At 44.9% G+C, this 15,674-nt stretch overlaps 1 protein-coding gene across 8 annotated transcripts in view; it reads right to left on the bottom strand.

The window, feature by feature from the left end:
* The window catches only part of ZHX2 (zinc fingers and homeoboxes 2), a 74,600-nt gene that overhangs the window by 46,143 nt on the left and 12,783 nt on the right, over positions 1–15,674 (bottom strand). The window contains exon 1 of one of the 8 annotated variants that reach the window (XM_066565992.1): positions 491–509. The exons of the other annotated variants lie outside the window; for them this stretch is intronic. The gene's annotated coding sequence lies outside the window, so the exon portion shown is untranslated. Of the gene's footprint in view, positions 1–490; positions 510–15,674 lie in introns of those variants that run through there. 8 annotated transcript variants of the gene reach the window in all.

Here is a 15,674-nt window from a genome sequence, read left to right as displayed (position 1 = left end):
CACAGTTATCCCAGCAGATCCCAAGAGCCCCAACAGCTCCTGGCTGCTGGTTCAGTCCTTGTTAAGCATTCACCAAACCTGGCAGAGTGCAGCACCATGGACTAACATGCTCATGAGCCTCCTTGCCTTCAACACCTTTTCCTAAAGCTACTAAACTAAACCCATCCCTGCCCCATCCCTACAACAGACAAAATACAACTAAAAGTCTACATCAAAACTTTAAATATGCAGTGAAAAAACCACTAAAAACCCCCAAAGTGCTCTGAGGTCTCTGAGTAAGTGCACACACAGTGCAGACAGTGATGCTTGGACAAACCACAGGTATCTCCCACAGCACTCCATCCCCAGAGGTCTTGTTCCTGTCCCACTTGGCACTCAGCTGTCCTTCTCCAGCCTTTTGAATAAAGTTTAAGAAGAGAGGGGTATTTCCACCCCACAGCAGCTGCTGCTGGCAGCCCCTGAGCTTCCCTGGAAAACCACCAGAGCTGACCTGGAAAACACAGAGCAGGAGGCCCCTCCCAGGAGTCATCTTCTCCACCTCATTGGTGTGATGACCACTCACACAAAGTCCTTATCCACGCTGCACAATTTTCAGGGATCTGTGAGCAGAAGCTGTCCCAGTTAGTCAATCCAAGGCTGCACCATGCTGCAGTTCTCCAGCCTTAGGTTCCTCCAGGTGAATTTCTATAAGCTACAGGAACAGACCAAACCCCTCTTTGTAATGCCTTCTGATATTACTAGCTGCTTTTGAAAAGATTACAAAGCATAAAAATAAACAAAGAGAAAACAACAGCAAAATAAAGAGTAAATAAGATCAAAAACCAAATTAGCTGTCTTAAAAAAAAAAAAAAGGGAAAATTTCATAGTTTTAGGCACATTTTCACTGTGCAGCACTGTCCCAAAAACTATTCCTCCCCTCTCTCTGAGAGATTTAGTAGATTTCAGAAAACATGTTCTTCTCTGCCAGGTTGAAACTGATCTCACATTCCTCTAGGGAGAAGCAGATGGCTGAGCCAGGCAGCCTGGGCAGCCACGGAGGCCACCTTTGCCTGACTGCCCCCCCAGGGGACTGCCCAGTCCCTGGGATCCAGGCTGCTCGGGGCCAGGCTGTGCCATGCACAGTTCTGCTGAAGCTGGTGGGAAGCGCTGTGCCTGCTGGCACCAGCTGCAGCTGGCCTTGCTACAAGGTGAGACAGGGGCTGGCAAGGGTCCTGGCCTGGCTTCCCTGGCACTGAATGGACAGACAGACAGTCATCCTGCCACTTCTCATCTCAGTGCCCTCTTGAAAAATTTGCACATGAACAACAACATTAACCCCACAGCCCCAGCATGGGCAGGTGACCACACATTTCCTCCCGAGCTCCTACAGCCTTTCTGCAACTCCCTTTCCAATGCTAAGTCTGGTTCATGGGGAACCAGGCCCTGAACCAGAATGAAAGAGAATGGGAAAGCACTGCTCAAAGCTGATTATATTTGCTTTAAAACACATCCCCCAGTTGCAGATGTCAGCACAGAGAAAGGTAGAAAGAAAGAAGGGCTTTCTTTCCTATCTCCTTAACTGTTCCTAACTTCCTTCAACAAATCAAAGTGTTTTCTTGAAGGGTGAGAAATTTCAGTCTCATACTATTTTAAATTGGCAGCAAGGGGTTTAGAGCAAGGAGAAGAATGTTTGATTGCATAAGAAAATTCAGCCAGAGAGAGAAAGTGATGTCCTGTAGGGTTCTGGCTATGAAAAAGTTCATTATTGGTTTATTTGGCTTTTAGTAAGGCTAAACTATTTCACATTATTCCTCTTAACCCTTGCATTTCAGACTGTCACCCCCTGGTTAGTTACCTGCATGCCCATAGTAATGAAGGTGTTGGAATGTTGGAAATCAGTTGTCAGACCCCTCCTCTGCCAGGGCCATGACTGAGAACTGTTTTCCAACACAGTGGTTGCTGGACTGTTGTTGGACACTTTTTCTGCCCAACATATGTACAGCAATAACTTTTTATTTTTAAACAACCAAGCTGTGGACTGTTAACCTGCTAATTAATTTTCAACACCATGGGATGTCCCTTTATATAGTCACAGAATCGTTTATGTTGGAAAGAACCTTTATGCCAAGTCAACCACTAAACCACGTCCCTAAGTACCCATCTACATGTCTTTTAAATACCTCCAGGCATGGTGACTTCCCTGGATAGCCTCTTTCAGTGCCTGACCACCCTTTCTGTGAAAAACTGTTTTTTAATATCCAATCTAAATCTCCCCTCAAGTGCAGCTTGCGGCCACTTCCTCTCATCCTGTCACTGTTACCTGGGAGAAGAGACCAACCCCAGCTGGCTGCAGCCTCCTTTCAGGGAGTTGTAGGCAGTGACAAGGTCTCCCTGAGCCTCCTTTCTCCAGGCTAAACACCCCCAGCTCCCTCAGCTGCTCCTCACCTGACTTGGGCTCCAGCCCCTTCCCCAGCTCCACTGTCCTTCTCTGGACAATCTCCAGCACCCTCAATGTCTTTCTTCAAGCTGAGGGGCTCAGAACTGGACACAGCACTCGAGGTGTGGCCTCACCAGTGCTGAGTACAGGGGGACAATCCCTGCCCTGGTCCTGCTGGCCACACTATCTGATCCAGGCCAGGATGCCATTGGCCTTTTTGGCCACCTGGGAACACACTGGCTCATGTTCAGCCACTGTCAGCCTGCACCCCCAGGTCCTTTTCCTCTGGGCAACCTTCCAGCCACTCTTCCCCATGCCTGCAATGTTGCAGTCCCTGTGTTCAGATCCATCCAGGTGCCATACATGGAGATATTTCCATTTGATGGAGATACATGGTGTAAGTTGTACCCTGGGGACAGAGCCAAAAATCACAGACTCCTTCCACTACCCACCAAATACCCAAGCTCATAACAACAGCAGTGTTCAGAGCAGGAAAAACCAAAGAGAGAACTGAAGCGAACACAACAGAAAAACATGCTACCCCACATCAGTTCCCATGATCTAAATGGATGTGCCACTTTGGGAAAGACAGGGGTCATCATCTGAGGCTGCCTGGAAGAGCAGGCAGGTGGGGAAAGCGTTGTGAGCAGCAAAACATCAGCACAACTTCACATATGGCTAATGCTAGACTGCAGCCAGAAACATCACCAGCTATTGTCACTGCTCAGATCCACTGTCAGAGTGACACAATTCAAGGCCTCCCAGTATGACTGTTAGGTCTGGCCTGGTCTCTCCAGTTTCAGCCTGATTTCCTCACCACATGACAGAGCCCAGCAGCAATCAGTCTTTTCCCTTGCTCTTTATTCATTCCCTCTTTTGTTTCCCTCAACCCTCAAGCTGAAAAGAAAAAAAAAAGGGGAAAAACCAAGACTGATCAAGACCAGACAGTGACTAGATTTTGTTGCCATAAAAATAAATGCAAGAGGAAGGGGTTTCCCTTTTTCCAGCTGTTTAGACCATTCCTACTTTTGGCTGTAAAGCACCGATGTATTTGCAAATTCCTGCCAAACATAGCACTCATTGGTGCAAAAGTGGTGCAAGAAACTAAATGAGCACAGGATATAAACATAAAGCAAAATATCACTTTGCTCCTCTCAAATAATTGTGTTTGTGCTTCATTTGCTCATGAAGACCAGCACTGTTAGGTGTTATTGAGTATCTTCTTCTCAGTAAGAGCATCCGGGTCCCTCTGCCTGGAAAGTTCAGTGAGAGGTACCTGGGTCAGCTACAAGTAATCACAGAGCCACAAACAGACCATAGGAAAGGCTGCCCAGGGTCCCTTATATTCCTTCTAGGAATAGAGGTTCCTGCTAGGTCCTGAGCTTCAGCTGCTCTCCTCACTGCAAACTCCTGGAGGTCCTGTTTGATGGGAGCATCTCGCAGGGCATGTTCCTGCCTGCTGCACTTCTCCCAGCTGCCCAGCCCCAGCCCTGTCTCTTCAGTATCCCCATGCTCCAGTAAATAGAGCCACAAGGGAAAAGTCTGCATACACTGACACATTAAAAAAAGTGACTGATCCCAAGGACTGGGAAGGATTGTGGAAATCCCCACAAAGCAGCTGCTTTTGTGGCCTTTTCTCCCTATCCTGGGGATAGGCAACACAGCCTGGGCAATGTGTCTGCTTATTCTGTTAAGAATCAGTAACTCTGGGCCCATCCTTCCCCTCCAGCTAGACTTTAACTTTTAAGGCCAAGAATACAAAGGGATAGAATGAAAGTCTCCTACAGCCTGTCAGTCTTGCTGTCCCACAAATTTATCCTATCAATTTATCACCTTCATTGCTCTGATGTCTGTATTGAACATTAATTTGTTATGTGTCTGGGTACACAGCCCTGAACAGCCTGGGATGTTTTTGGAAACCAAAGCAACAGAGGTTCACTGAACGTGTGATTCCTCCAGATCTGTGCTCCATTGGAGTAAAATGAAGGTCTAGATATGCCTTTGTTTGAGGACTGGGCCCATAGGAATCTCACGAGGTTTAACCAGACCAAGTGCAAGATGCTGCACCTGGGTCAGGGTGACCCCTGGTATCAATCCAGGCTGGGGAGGAACAGACCCAGAGCAGCTGTGCTGAGACCTGGGGGTGCTGGGCATGACCCAGCAATGTAGCCCAGAAAGACAAATACCCTGGGTTGCATCAAAACCTCATGGGCAGCAGGTTGAGGGAAGGGATTCTGCCACTCTGCTCTGCTCTGGTGAGACCCCACCTGCAGGGCTGTGTCCAGCTCTGGGGCCCTCAACACAAGAAGGACATTAGCTTGTTGGAGCAAGTCCAGAGGATGTCACAAAGATGATTAGAAGGATGGAGCACCTCCCCTATGAGGAAAGGATGAGTGAATTGGGATTGTTCAGCCTGGAGAAGAGAAGGCTTCAGGGTGACCTAATTGCAGCCTTCCAGTACCTGAAGAGAACTTACAGGAAAGATGGGTCAAGAATATTTACAAGGGCATACAGTGCCATGACAAGGGATAACGGGTTCAAATTGAAGGAGAATAGGTTTAGGTTAGATATAATGAAGAAATTCTTTACTGTGAGGGTGGTGAGACACTGTCACAGGTTGCTGTGGTTGCCCTGTCCTGGGAAGCGTTCAAGGTCAGGCTGCACAGGGCAGCCTGCTCTACTGGGAGCTGACCCTGCCCATGGCAGGGGAGCTGGAATGAGACAAGTCCCTTCCAACCCAAACCATTCTCTGATTCTACTGGAATACATCTGGAGCACCAGATATTTTTTACAGCTTTCTACCCCACTCAGGATAGAGGATATATTCACATTTCTGAGAGGGAACCCTGCTACTACTTGGATACAACTTCCCCACTCACTCCAGCAGAAGCAGGTTTGAACCAAGGAGATAAAGTGCAATTCACATCCTGCTGTGAAGACTGTTCAGGAAAAATGCACTTTCATCTTTTAAAAATCAGACAAAATCAGATTTAATACAAAATGTATCTTATCCTTCCACATAACCAGCAACATGACATTAAATTTCTTCTGTCTCATGATATATTTAATGAGGGGGAGAAAACCAGACAAGTGCACTCCCCCTTCTCCAGTACTCCTTGTTATTCTTCCAGAACAATTCTTCAAAGGTACTGAGATCACTGTATGTTACCTCCTTTTTGAAGGATCAGATACATTGCATCAAAAAGCATGCAGGAAAAGTTCTAGGGCATGAAACCAATTTTTGCACACTTTTATCTGGGTCAGCTTTTCTATTGATTCTGCAAATACTGTATCATTTTTTTAAAGTTAAGGGTTTTTTTAGTTTAAAAAGAAGAAAAAGAGAACATCAGAACTCAAGTCAAACATCCATCTCAGCCAAGGACTGGTTTTGTTGGGTGACTCCAAATCAAAAAGGTAGATTTTTTAATAATAAAATCCATCTAACAGTGAAAGGGACCTGGATCGACTTCTAAATTCAGTAAATGCCCTCTTCCCATACTGGGTCTATTTTCATTATTACCATTAATACCATCTTTGCTGTTAGGTGTACAAAACTTAGCAACAGCTGACAACATCTAAGAAAGCTAACATGAAACAAACACATCAAAACCACTCAGACACATGTTTTAGCATTAATTCCTCCCTTCCTTTCTCTGCTCCTCTGCCAAGTTTTCCTCCATGGTTATGAACCATTTGGCTCAGCCTCCAGCTTTGCTTTATGTTGTTTCATCAACCAATGTGTGTCTTGAGGTGCTCTGAAATAGAAATAATAAGTAAGAACTGGCCTCGGGTGATATTCTGTATTAGGAGGAGATGAACTTATTGCACACACCCTGAAGATCTGTACCAACTTCATCTGTACACACACATGGTAGATGGAGGAAGGACCCTTCCCAGAGGACTCCTACTAATAGGTGACAGTTCCTAGTATGGACAACTCAGAAAATTTGCTTACAATTTCAGATGACAGCAGAATATAATAAATAAAGTAGTGGGGAATTTCAATTAGGTTGGTGAAAATAAAGAGCTAATGAACTGTCTCTCAAGTGCTTTTCCAGAATGGAATGCTTTTACTTCTGAGAGATACTTTTTGCATATTTTCATGGTGGTGTGATGCTGGGAACTCCACCACACTGTCCAAGAGCCTGATTATCAAATGTGCTTCTGCTGAAATTTGGGTGCCTGCTTTGACAAAACCTTGTTTCACAGGGATCTGGGCACATGTGAAGAGAGCCTGTACACTTTCAAGTCAGAGCTCAAGAGGGGTCTGACTAAGATAAGCATTTATTCCCTGGCTCTGGGACTCTTGTCTGGCATGCTCAAGGTCCAGAGGATTGTCTGAACAGATACATCAACTTTTTTATACTCACTTTTCCCAGTCTGGAGAGCTCAGATGGAAAGATGAGTAATCATTTCCATCACACCCACAAGTGTGACCCATAAAAACCCCCAGCCTAACTGACACACAAATTATTAAAACCCCAACACTTTCTTGCCATGATTTTACCCCATTAAGCCTTGTCCTCATTAGGAATCTTGCCAGTCCTGCATGGGCTGCTGGATGCTGCCTCCAGCACTGCACATCAACAACCAAAGAGCTGCAGACAAGTGAGCTGCCCTCTCTGCAGCAGGGCTGGAGGTGCCTTTGCCCAAGGATGGCCCTGCTATACTCCATCCATAGCCCAAGTGCAGTTATTAATATAGTTCTAATTGCAGGAATTATTGCTCTGTTACACTATGTCTTCTCTCTTCCCCCATGCATTAACTGGTTGCTTGGAGCTTTGCAATCCTTCAAAGAAAATGCTTTGAAAAATAAGACTGAGGAGGCTCACGTTAAATTGGGAAATGAGCACGCCTTGCTGGCTACCCTGAGAAACTAGGACAGGCTTCTCTCCACCAAATCTCCAGGTATCTCTGAGGCAGCAACAGTCAGCACAATTCTTAAAATACGCACAGGCTGATTAAAGGCTGGCTTGCAGCACTCACCAGACCTGCAGCATTAGTGCAGGCTTTTAAAATCAGACAGGACAATTTATGAAAGAAACCTTCTCCAAATGCAGGACTGCTTGCTGGACCCCCTCCCTTGCTCTCCCACCTCACAACACACCTAAAGCTCCTCTTGGGAAAGCCTGAGGTACCAAAGTGGGCACGAGCAGAGGTATCCACACCTGGGATGCCAGTCCAATTCAAACCAGCAGCTGCTTCAGTGTTAAAGTTGGGTTGTAATCCACACTTTTCCAGGGTTCCTGACAACCAGCCTCCATCCTGCTTCATCCCTTGCTGGGAGATGCAGTGCAGACATCTGAGGGGAAAGCGGAGGGCTGAGCCGGGGCAGCTGGCCAATGGATCTCCAAAATGTCAGAGGAATCAGCTGCAGAGCAGACTTTAAAACAAATATCCCTTCCAACAGGCCCCTTTCCCTGGGGGAAAGGTTTCCCCCTGTGTGTCACACCCCAGGCCCTCTCATTCATGTGCTTGCCTCACACTGCAGAGGCTTCATTAGCGGAGAGGAGCCGAGCGCTGCCGGGCCCTGCGCTCCCCTCAGGGATGGATGAAAGCCAGACTGAGTAGCCAGCAACATCCCCCCTCTCTCACAACAGGGGGAACAAGGGCTCCTGCCCTTCCACTGCCTTCCCCACCTTCCTCTCACGTATCAGAGCACCCCCAGGCCAAAATGAATTTCATATGGTGTTGTCATCCTGTCACTATGGATGAAGCAAAGCAATACTAATAGTTTGGATTTATTTATGTCAGTTTAAATTCAGGCAAGGTTGCAAATTTGGCTTTGACTGAGCCCAGCACACCCCAGCAGTGCAAAGTGCAGACCCCAGCTGTGGCAGAAGCTGCCCTGGCAGGTGTCACCCTGGCCATCACTGCTGGCTGCCATTCTGTGCCAGGCTCAGGCTGTGGCACTGCAATGCCCATGGGAGGGGGTGGGCTCCAGCTTCCCTCAACACCATCACCCTGCACTGACACTCACCCCACAACCTCAACCATGCAATCCAGCCAGCTCAGCTTACTAACACCTCCTCATTTAAACATTTAGGGCACTTTGCCACAAATGCAGATGCTTTTGTTCCTCTGCTCTTTCACGGTGGACTTCAATAAAGAGCTTTTGGCCACCTGTCCCACAGGGGACAGTTTAGCATCTTGAACAGAGCTATCAGGCACACAGGTTAATGGATGAATGTTAATGTACAAATATGCTGAACCTAAATGGACTCTCTCAAATGAGATTCAAAATATAGTCAGAGGTCACCAGAGAAACCTACTAGTAATGCTCAAATTTATACAGAATCATAGAATAGTTTGGGTTGAAAAGGACCTTTAATTATGTATTAATTACAATTAAAATGTATTTTACTCCAATCCTCTGCATATACACAACTTCTCAGTGAAGGAAAGATTGGTTCTAAAGGATCTCCTATAAAGCAAATTAAGTAAACACCTTTAAACAAAGCTCAGCAACTCTCCAAATCCAGGCAAGGTAGTCACAGCTCTCTTTAGCCTGTACTTCATGGATCTTCACAGCAATCTGTGGAATCAGTCATAACTTTCCCATTTGTCCTTTGCAACATTATGACAACTTCTGAATAACTGTGAAGCAGCACAGCTTCCTCAGCTGGAACATCCTCCACTGTCCCAAGGCAAACTGCACTGTTTGGATTTAATCTCTATTTATATGGCTGTGTTTTCCAGATGAAATGTGTGGTCTAAGCAAAAAACATACCCAGAGTCTTCACTGCCTTCATCCAAACTCAGGCATATGCTCTCACATGTTCCACTGAAACAACCAGGGCCCCACCTGGTACCTCAAAATCCCTTAGAGCACTCTGCCCTTCAGGAAGCTCTGTAGTGCTCTGTTGAAAGATGAACAGCGCTCAAAAATTTTATTCTTCATGGAAGCTGTATTTAAAAAGATTTTCTACTGTTCTCACTGGAGTTTCACATTTTGGATATGTGACAAAGCAGACATTGTGTGCAAGGAAATATAAATTCTGACTGCACAAAACTACCCTAAAGCTAGAACTTCAGGATTGGATACAGCTTGAATTTGAACCCTTGAATCAAATTGCTCGGATCTTCTCTGCTGCTAAAATAAAGGCAGAATTTTGTCCTGAAAGATTCCTGTCACTCCTCAGTTTAAAGCAGAGTTTAACTAGAGACTTGTCAAGTTTCTAGTCCCCACCTCAAATAGCCTTGTCAAGTCACACAAGCAGCAAGAAGCAGCCAGGGCAGGGTTTTATTGTCAGGGAATGTAAACAAGTAACAGGCAGTGCTGTTTGTCTATCTCAGGTTGGCGCATATAATTTTAATTAAAGCATTTATGTAAATACAGATGCAAATCAGGTTCAGCATAGCATCTGACAAATTACTATCAAAGACCTGAGGCTACTGGCAAATTATCAGCATGAGCTCTCATGATGTGAAGGTATGAAATCCAATCTTGGTCCAAACACTGTATATTTTATTTGGCTTAAATTGGCAGTAAAACACCATACTGAGGCATACGAAAGAAGTTAAATAGTCTTCAATTTGAAAAAAGAGCACTGAGGAGGTAAACCAACATCCTTGTAATTTGTACTTTAGACAGCTTGTGTCTAGCAAGAAAAAACCCTTTCTGCAACACCTACCAAAGAAACTCAAAGCATCTCTGAAATGTTAATTAATCCATACTCTCCCCAAGGGATATCTATTTTAAAGATGGTTATATGGAGCCTGCATTCATCTCTCATTTGCCAAGGGCTCCCAGGGGAAAAGCCACAGAGATCAAATCTGGACCTTGGCTGTGCTCCTCCACATTCTCATCACAAGACTTCCCCTTCACAAAAATCACAAGAACTCACTCACACCACTGAGGTGTGAACCTCTCTGGCCTAGATATCACTGCCTCAAAGTAGTGTTAACTTCAAAACCTTGTTTAACTTCCAAAGATGATTACAAGACAAGAAAAATAAAGGAAAACAAATCACAAGAGAAAAAACACCCACTCCCAACATTTGAAAATTGAAGGAATCTTTAGATCATACTGAAAGAATCTTATCTTTGGAAAATGAAAAGGTATGACCAAGGTAATCTTCACAGCAGTATCAGCAGCAACTTCTGCTATTTCTTCCCTCCAGGTTCAATTCCATCGTTAGGGCCTTGCAAGGGAAGAGCAATTCTCCTTCATTCAGAACCACCCAGAAAGACAATGCTTGGAAAGAGGCAATAGCTCCTAAGGTTTTAAAGCAGACTTAACCTGATCAACATAAATGAAGTTTAAGTACATGCTTAACATTTTGCCTGCAATACCCTCACACATTTCCCAGGGTATGAAATTCCCACTGGCACTGACAGAAATGAAATCACATTTCCAATTTATTTGGAACAGATGCAACAAGTTCCTTGGAAACAATTGTTATTACTGGTGATAAAGAAGGAGAAGGAAACACAGTAAGGTTTGGAGTTACAAAGGTACATTCACAGCGTGACAAAATGTGACATATACATGTCATAGCATTACTATGACAACAGTGTTTGGAAGATGTGTAACCAGCATTTTGTAAGCATATGGTCATATACTGGCCCCTTCCTGTGCTCAAAATGAAAAACAAAACAGAGGGACAGAAGCTAAAGGCATGAAGCCACAGACTGGCCAGTTTGCATTCCTTTGTCCTGATATCAGTTACAACGACTGCACAGTCATTCAAATGCTTTGCTTATACATGTGCTTATTTGTCTTCAGCATCTTACTTCCAAAACACCTAAAAAACCTCCAAGAAACATATAGAAATAGCAAGTGCTGGTTTTGAACATTGGGACACCAGTGTGAATTCCTACAGTAACTGTGATTTCGTGGCTGCAGGGAGTGTGTGGAAGAGGGGAACAAGAAACGCTGATGTAATTAAGGAAATGATACTGAGGTTGCACCTCCTGTTATCTGTTGGAACAGGCCAAATGTGAGAGCTTTATGCTCCTGGACATTGGGCATCCCTGCTTTCCATGGCTATTAGGAGAACTGGTGCACACACACATATATATATGTACATATATATATATATATGTGTGTGTGTGTGTATGTATATGAAACTTGCTGGAGAGCATTTAACATTGCAAGCTCTGCTTCTCCATAGCACATCTGCATCTTTAATGGAGTACCTGCTCCAGCAAAATCATTTTCTGGGTCCCCTTTTCAAGAAGAAAAAGTGGCAAGTTTCACTGAAGGGGGAGGAGGGGTCAAGACTGTTACAAAGGATGAGACACTCCCCATACTTATTTTGGGAGAAAGCCAAGCCAAAACCACAGCCTTACCACATACTGGTTCCAAGTAAGAGCCCGAACACCTAAAAGAGGCCAAGTTTGACATCTTGATGATTTCTTGTTGATAATCACATCTCAGTAGACTTTTTCTTATCTGATGACTTAATCAGACAATTTCAACAGATTGAATGATTGCACTAGTTTTGCCAAAAGCAGTAAGTGACTTGCAACATACAAGCAAACAGATAAATAAGAGACTTGCAGGTCTGATGCGGCCCCAGCTGGCACATCCTTAGGGAATTGTTTGGAAATCAGTGGTCCTATACTATACTGAGAAGCTGAGCCACTCAGGCAGCAACTCATTACCAAGGGACATGGGTGCACCAGAGGAAAAGGAGAGGACAGGAGGATATAACTCCAGCCAGGCTGTGGGAGAGATTTTAATTCCCTGCCTCACCTTGTGTAAACCATTTTTACTCTCCAGAGCTTCTTCACTTAATTCTTTTAACAAAACTTTTCCATATCACAAATACTGGTATGGTAAATACCCAAGAGGATACAAGGTGCTTGTATTTTAAAAATATGAGATCAAATAAGCACCAATAAACCACTCTCTCATCTGCTTCTCCAGTGAGGCTTGGAATAACCCTGAAGACCCGAATAACCCTGTTCTTCTTGAGCAAAGAAATGTGTAACTCTAAAATGCTGGGGAGGAAGAGAAGAGCAGTATTTCACCAAAGGACCTGTACTAGCAGTCTAACAAAATAATCTCTTGAAGGGAGCCAAGGATTAAAAGTTGGTGTGGAAAGACACAGTAGGTAGTAAAAATACAACAGTATCCATCTTTCAAAACTCAAGGGGTCTTGAAAAAGGGTGCTAGGAAGCGGGAAGGGAATTGCTCTGCCCAAGAGGTAAAGTTGTGCCTTGTTTCCTCTATCTGCATATTTTTCCACCTTTTATTTTTGGATCTCGCAACACTATTCAGCACTAGATGGCACATAGCTGGAATAACAGCCACTGTACCCTGCTCCAGAGCACAGCAGCAACACTGGAACCACCCTGCAAAGAAGGAAGGTAAGAGAGAACATGGAACATTCAAATGCATCTCTCACCTCTGTTTTACTTGAACACCCTTAGGAATTTACAGGAACTGATTTCTCAGAAGTGCTGCAGCAGCAGAAGAGCCCCTGTGTGACCCCAAAGGCTGTGCAATGGGCAGGGCAGTGGTGCAGAGCCCGGCTGTGCAGGAGCCCAGCACGAGTCCCTGCGGGCTGCAGAGGGCAGCTTCCCCAGCACAGGCACGCCTGCCTCACTCAGGAATCCCACCTCTCTGGGCTTAGCCAGGACAGCTCTGCTGGCAGGAGTCTGTAGTGTAGGCACGGCTTAACCCCGAGCTATTTTCAGCAGGAGGCGGGATGGGATGCGAGATAACTTCCCAATATACAGTACAGCCTGTGTCATAATACAAAATCCAGCCTTTGTGCCTTGCAACACAGAGCTGCTCAGGGCACTGCGGGTGGGGACCATCAGATGCTGTCAAGTAAGAGCCAAGATGCTGATGCCATGAAATAAATGGTTTTTAAACCCCCCAACAGGACAGTTTTCATTGATACACAAACTCTAGATTAGCGCTGTTGTGGGCTCCACCACATCAGGTCAGTGCAGAAAGACACAGCTATACAAGCAGGGAAGTCAAAAGGCCAATTTAGAGTCCTTAAGCCCAGGCAAGCACAATGCATAAACAGCATCACTGGAAAAAATGTGGAACTAACACATCTCAAAAGAGATTAAACTCTTCTGAAAAGGCCAGGTTTAGCAGATGTCCCAGGACAGCCTTATCAGACTCAACCAGGAGCCATTTTATTTGGCTGGCTGACCTGTTCCCCTATTTCTGCCCATGAATTGGTTTTGCCCTTTTGTCTCTTTATTTTAGGCCTAGATAATATTTTCCTGTGTCAGAATTTACTGTGACCCAAAGCAGCTACTGACTGGAGTAGCCACCAATCTAAACACACATGAAAACTTCAAGTAACACTTCCAACCCTGTGTATCACCCCTGAGGAAACAGGCAAACACCGTTACAGCTAATCAACAGCTGGTTTCTGCTAAAAATGCTAGAGACCTGCAAGTCCCAATGAACTCCCAGTACCCCATGGACCACTTAGATGCCATGATATCACTTCAAAGACTAGACTTGAGAAACCACTTTTCATAAATCTGTACAATCATTTTTAGCTCGACATGACTACATTGCCAGAAACAGAAAAGGAATTATGATTTGTAGCATCTTCTAAAGCACAGTCCAGTTCTCAGCCTGAAAGTGCTGAAATGAGGAATTTGCCCAAGACTGAAATACATGCTTTCTCCTTGGAAACATAGCTCACAGGCAGAAGATACATCTGGAATTCCTCTGCTGCCAGCCACTGGTTTAGTTCATGTTATGATACCAAGAACTGAAAGTTGTTTCTGCTGAGAACCCCTCCTTCTTCCAGTTGTTTCATAGGACTGAGTGAGTTTCTACGTTAATGGAGTGTTAATTATCACTGTGTTTTCCCACATAATCGATACCTGATAACCGATGCCTATGGCAGTGGTAAGACATGGCCCCCAACATTTTGAATTACATTGATCTTTCCTCTCCTCAGGAAAAGAGATTTTATATCTCTTACCTGTGATTCAGCCTCAAACTCAGAGTTGGAGGAATCGTGTCTGTTTTGGATGGCAGACTCCTCCTAATTACCAAGGAAAGGGTGAGGAAAAGGCTCCCAAAACTCCGGTTAATAAAACCTTTAACCTTTGTGCTCATGCTGAGAGGCATACCTTTGTTGAGGAGAGATAATGGCACCCACTGGTAACTAAAAACCAACAATGATCTGCTCTGCAGTCTCCACTGCAGCTTTCTCTAGAAGAGCTGCACCAGCCAACAGCCAGGGACTCAATTCTCGCATCCACCCATTTTCCAGGTTTTGCAGGAATTACCTCAGTAAAGAGTCACAAAAGAAGCTCAAGATCTGGGTGTTATTCTTGTAGCAGGAGGATCCCAGAAGTCTTCCCCAAAGACATTTATGCTACTTTTGAGGGCAAAAGCAGATGGCATTCAGTATGCTGCTGGAATATTCCTGGAGATCAGCATGACAAGGGAGTCCCACCAGTGCCTACTGAAATCATACAGGGCACAGCACGATCACCAAGTTGTGTCCACCACGTTCACCTTGCCAGAGCTGTGTGAAATAAATATTAACTTAAACATTGTTTCAGTGAAGGGCTTTGAATTTCTACCCTGGGTCTGCCCTAACTTTGCTCCAGCAATTGAAAGGAATGGCTCCAGGAGAGAAACCAAGCATCTGTTGAAACTTGATATGATGTGGGATGAAATATTCACACTCTGTAAGAAATAACAAGAAAGTTGTACCAGAGAATGTTTCTGATATGGATTTATTTTGTCACCTGGTTCCACTTCAGCACTACCTGCAACCCCAGAAGCTCAAGGAGTATTAAAGGTCATTCCTGACACAGTCTGCATCTTCCAGACACAGAGGATCTTTTTCACTCTGAAGGCCAGCTGCATGTGGGAAAGATGTTAAACATTGTACAAACTGGTCCTCATTCCTGGAGTCATACCTGTTCTCTTTAAAGCATATCTCCCTACTTTACCAAAAAATGCCTCCCACATGTATTTACAGCAGTGTTCACTCTGCAGATGGCTGTGGGAAAGAAATAGAGATTTTAATCTGTCTGGTGCATGACCAGCTGCACTTGGATTCAGTGGACAGACTCTTTATTGCTGGTAGACTTATGCGATGAGATGAACACAGTTTTATCTCCAAGATCTGGATGGAGGGGTAAAATAGCTTCCCTGCTGTTTCTTGGTACCAGAGAACTAAAACAACTGGCTCCTTCCCAGGGAATTCACTACTCACTGCTCATCTCTGTGATGATGCAGGAGCTCTGTTTGGAAGGGACAGGAATGACTTGTAGGAATGGCTTCCGATGAGGCTCAGTGAGTGTCCCCCTC

The sequence above is a fragment of the Molothrus aeneus genome, chromosome 1 (assembly GCF_037042795.1).
Source record: "Molothrus aeneus isolate 106 chromosome 1, BPBGC_Maene_1.0, whole genome shotgun sequence".
In the NCBI taxonomy this organism is placed as follows: Eukaryota; Metazoa; Chordata; class Aves; order Passeriformes; family Icteridae; genus Molothrus; species Molothrus aeneus.
This window is presented reverse-complemented; position numbering and strand designations above follow the sequence as displayed.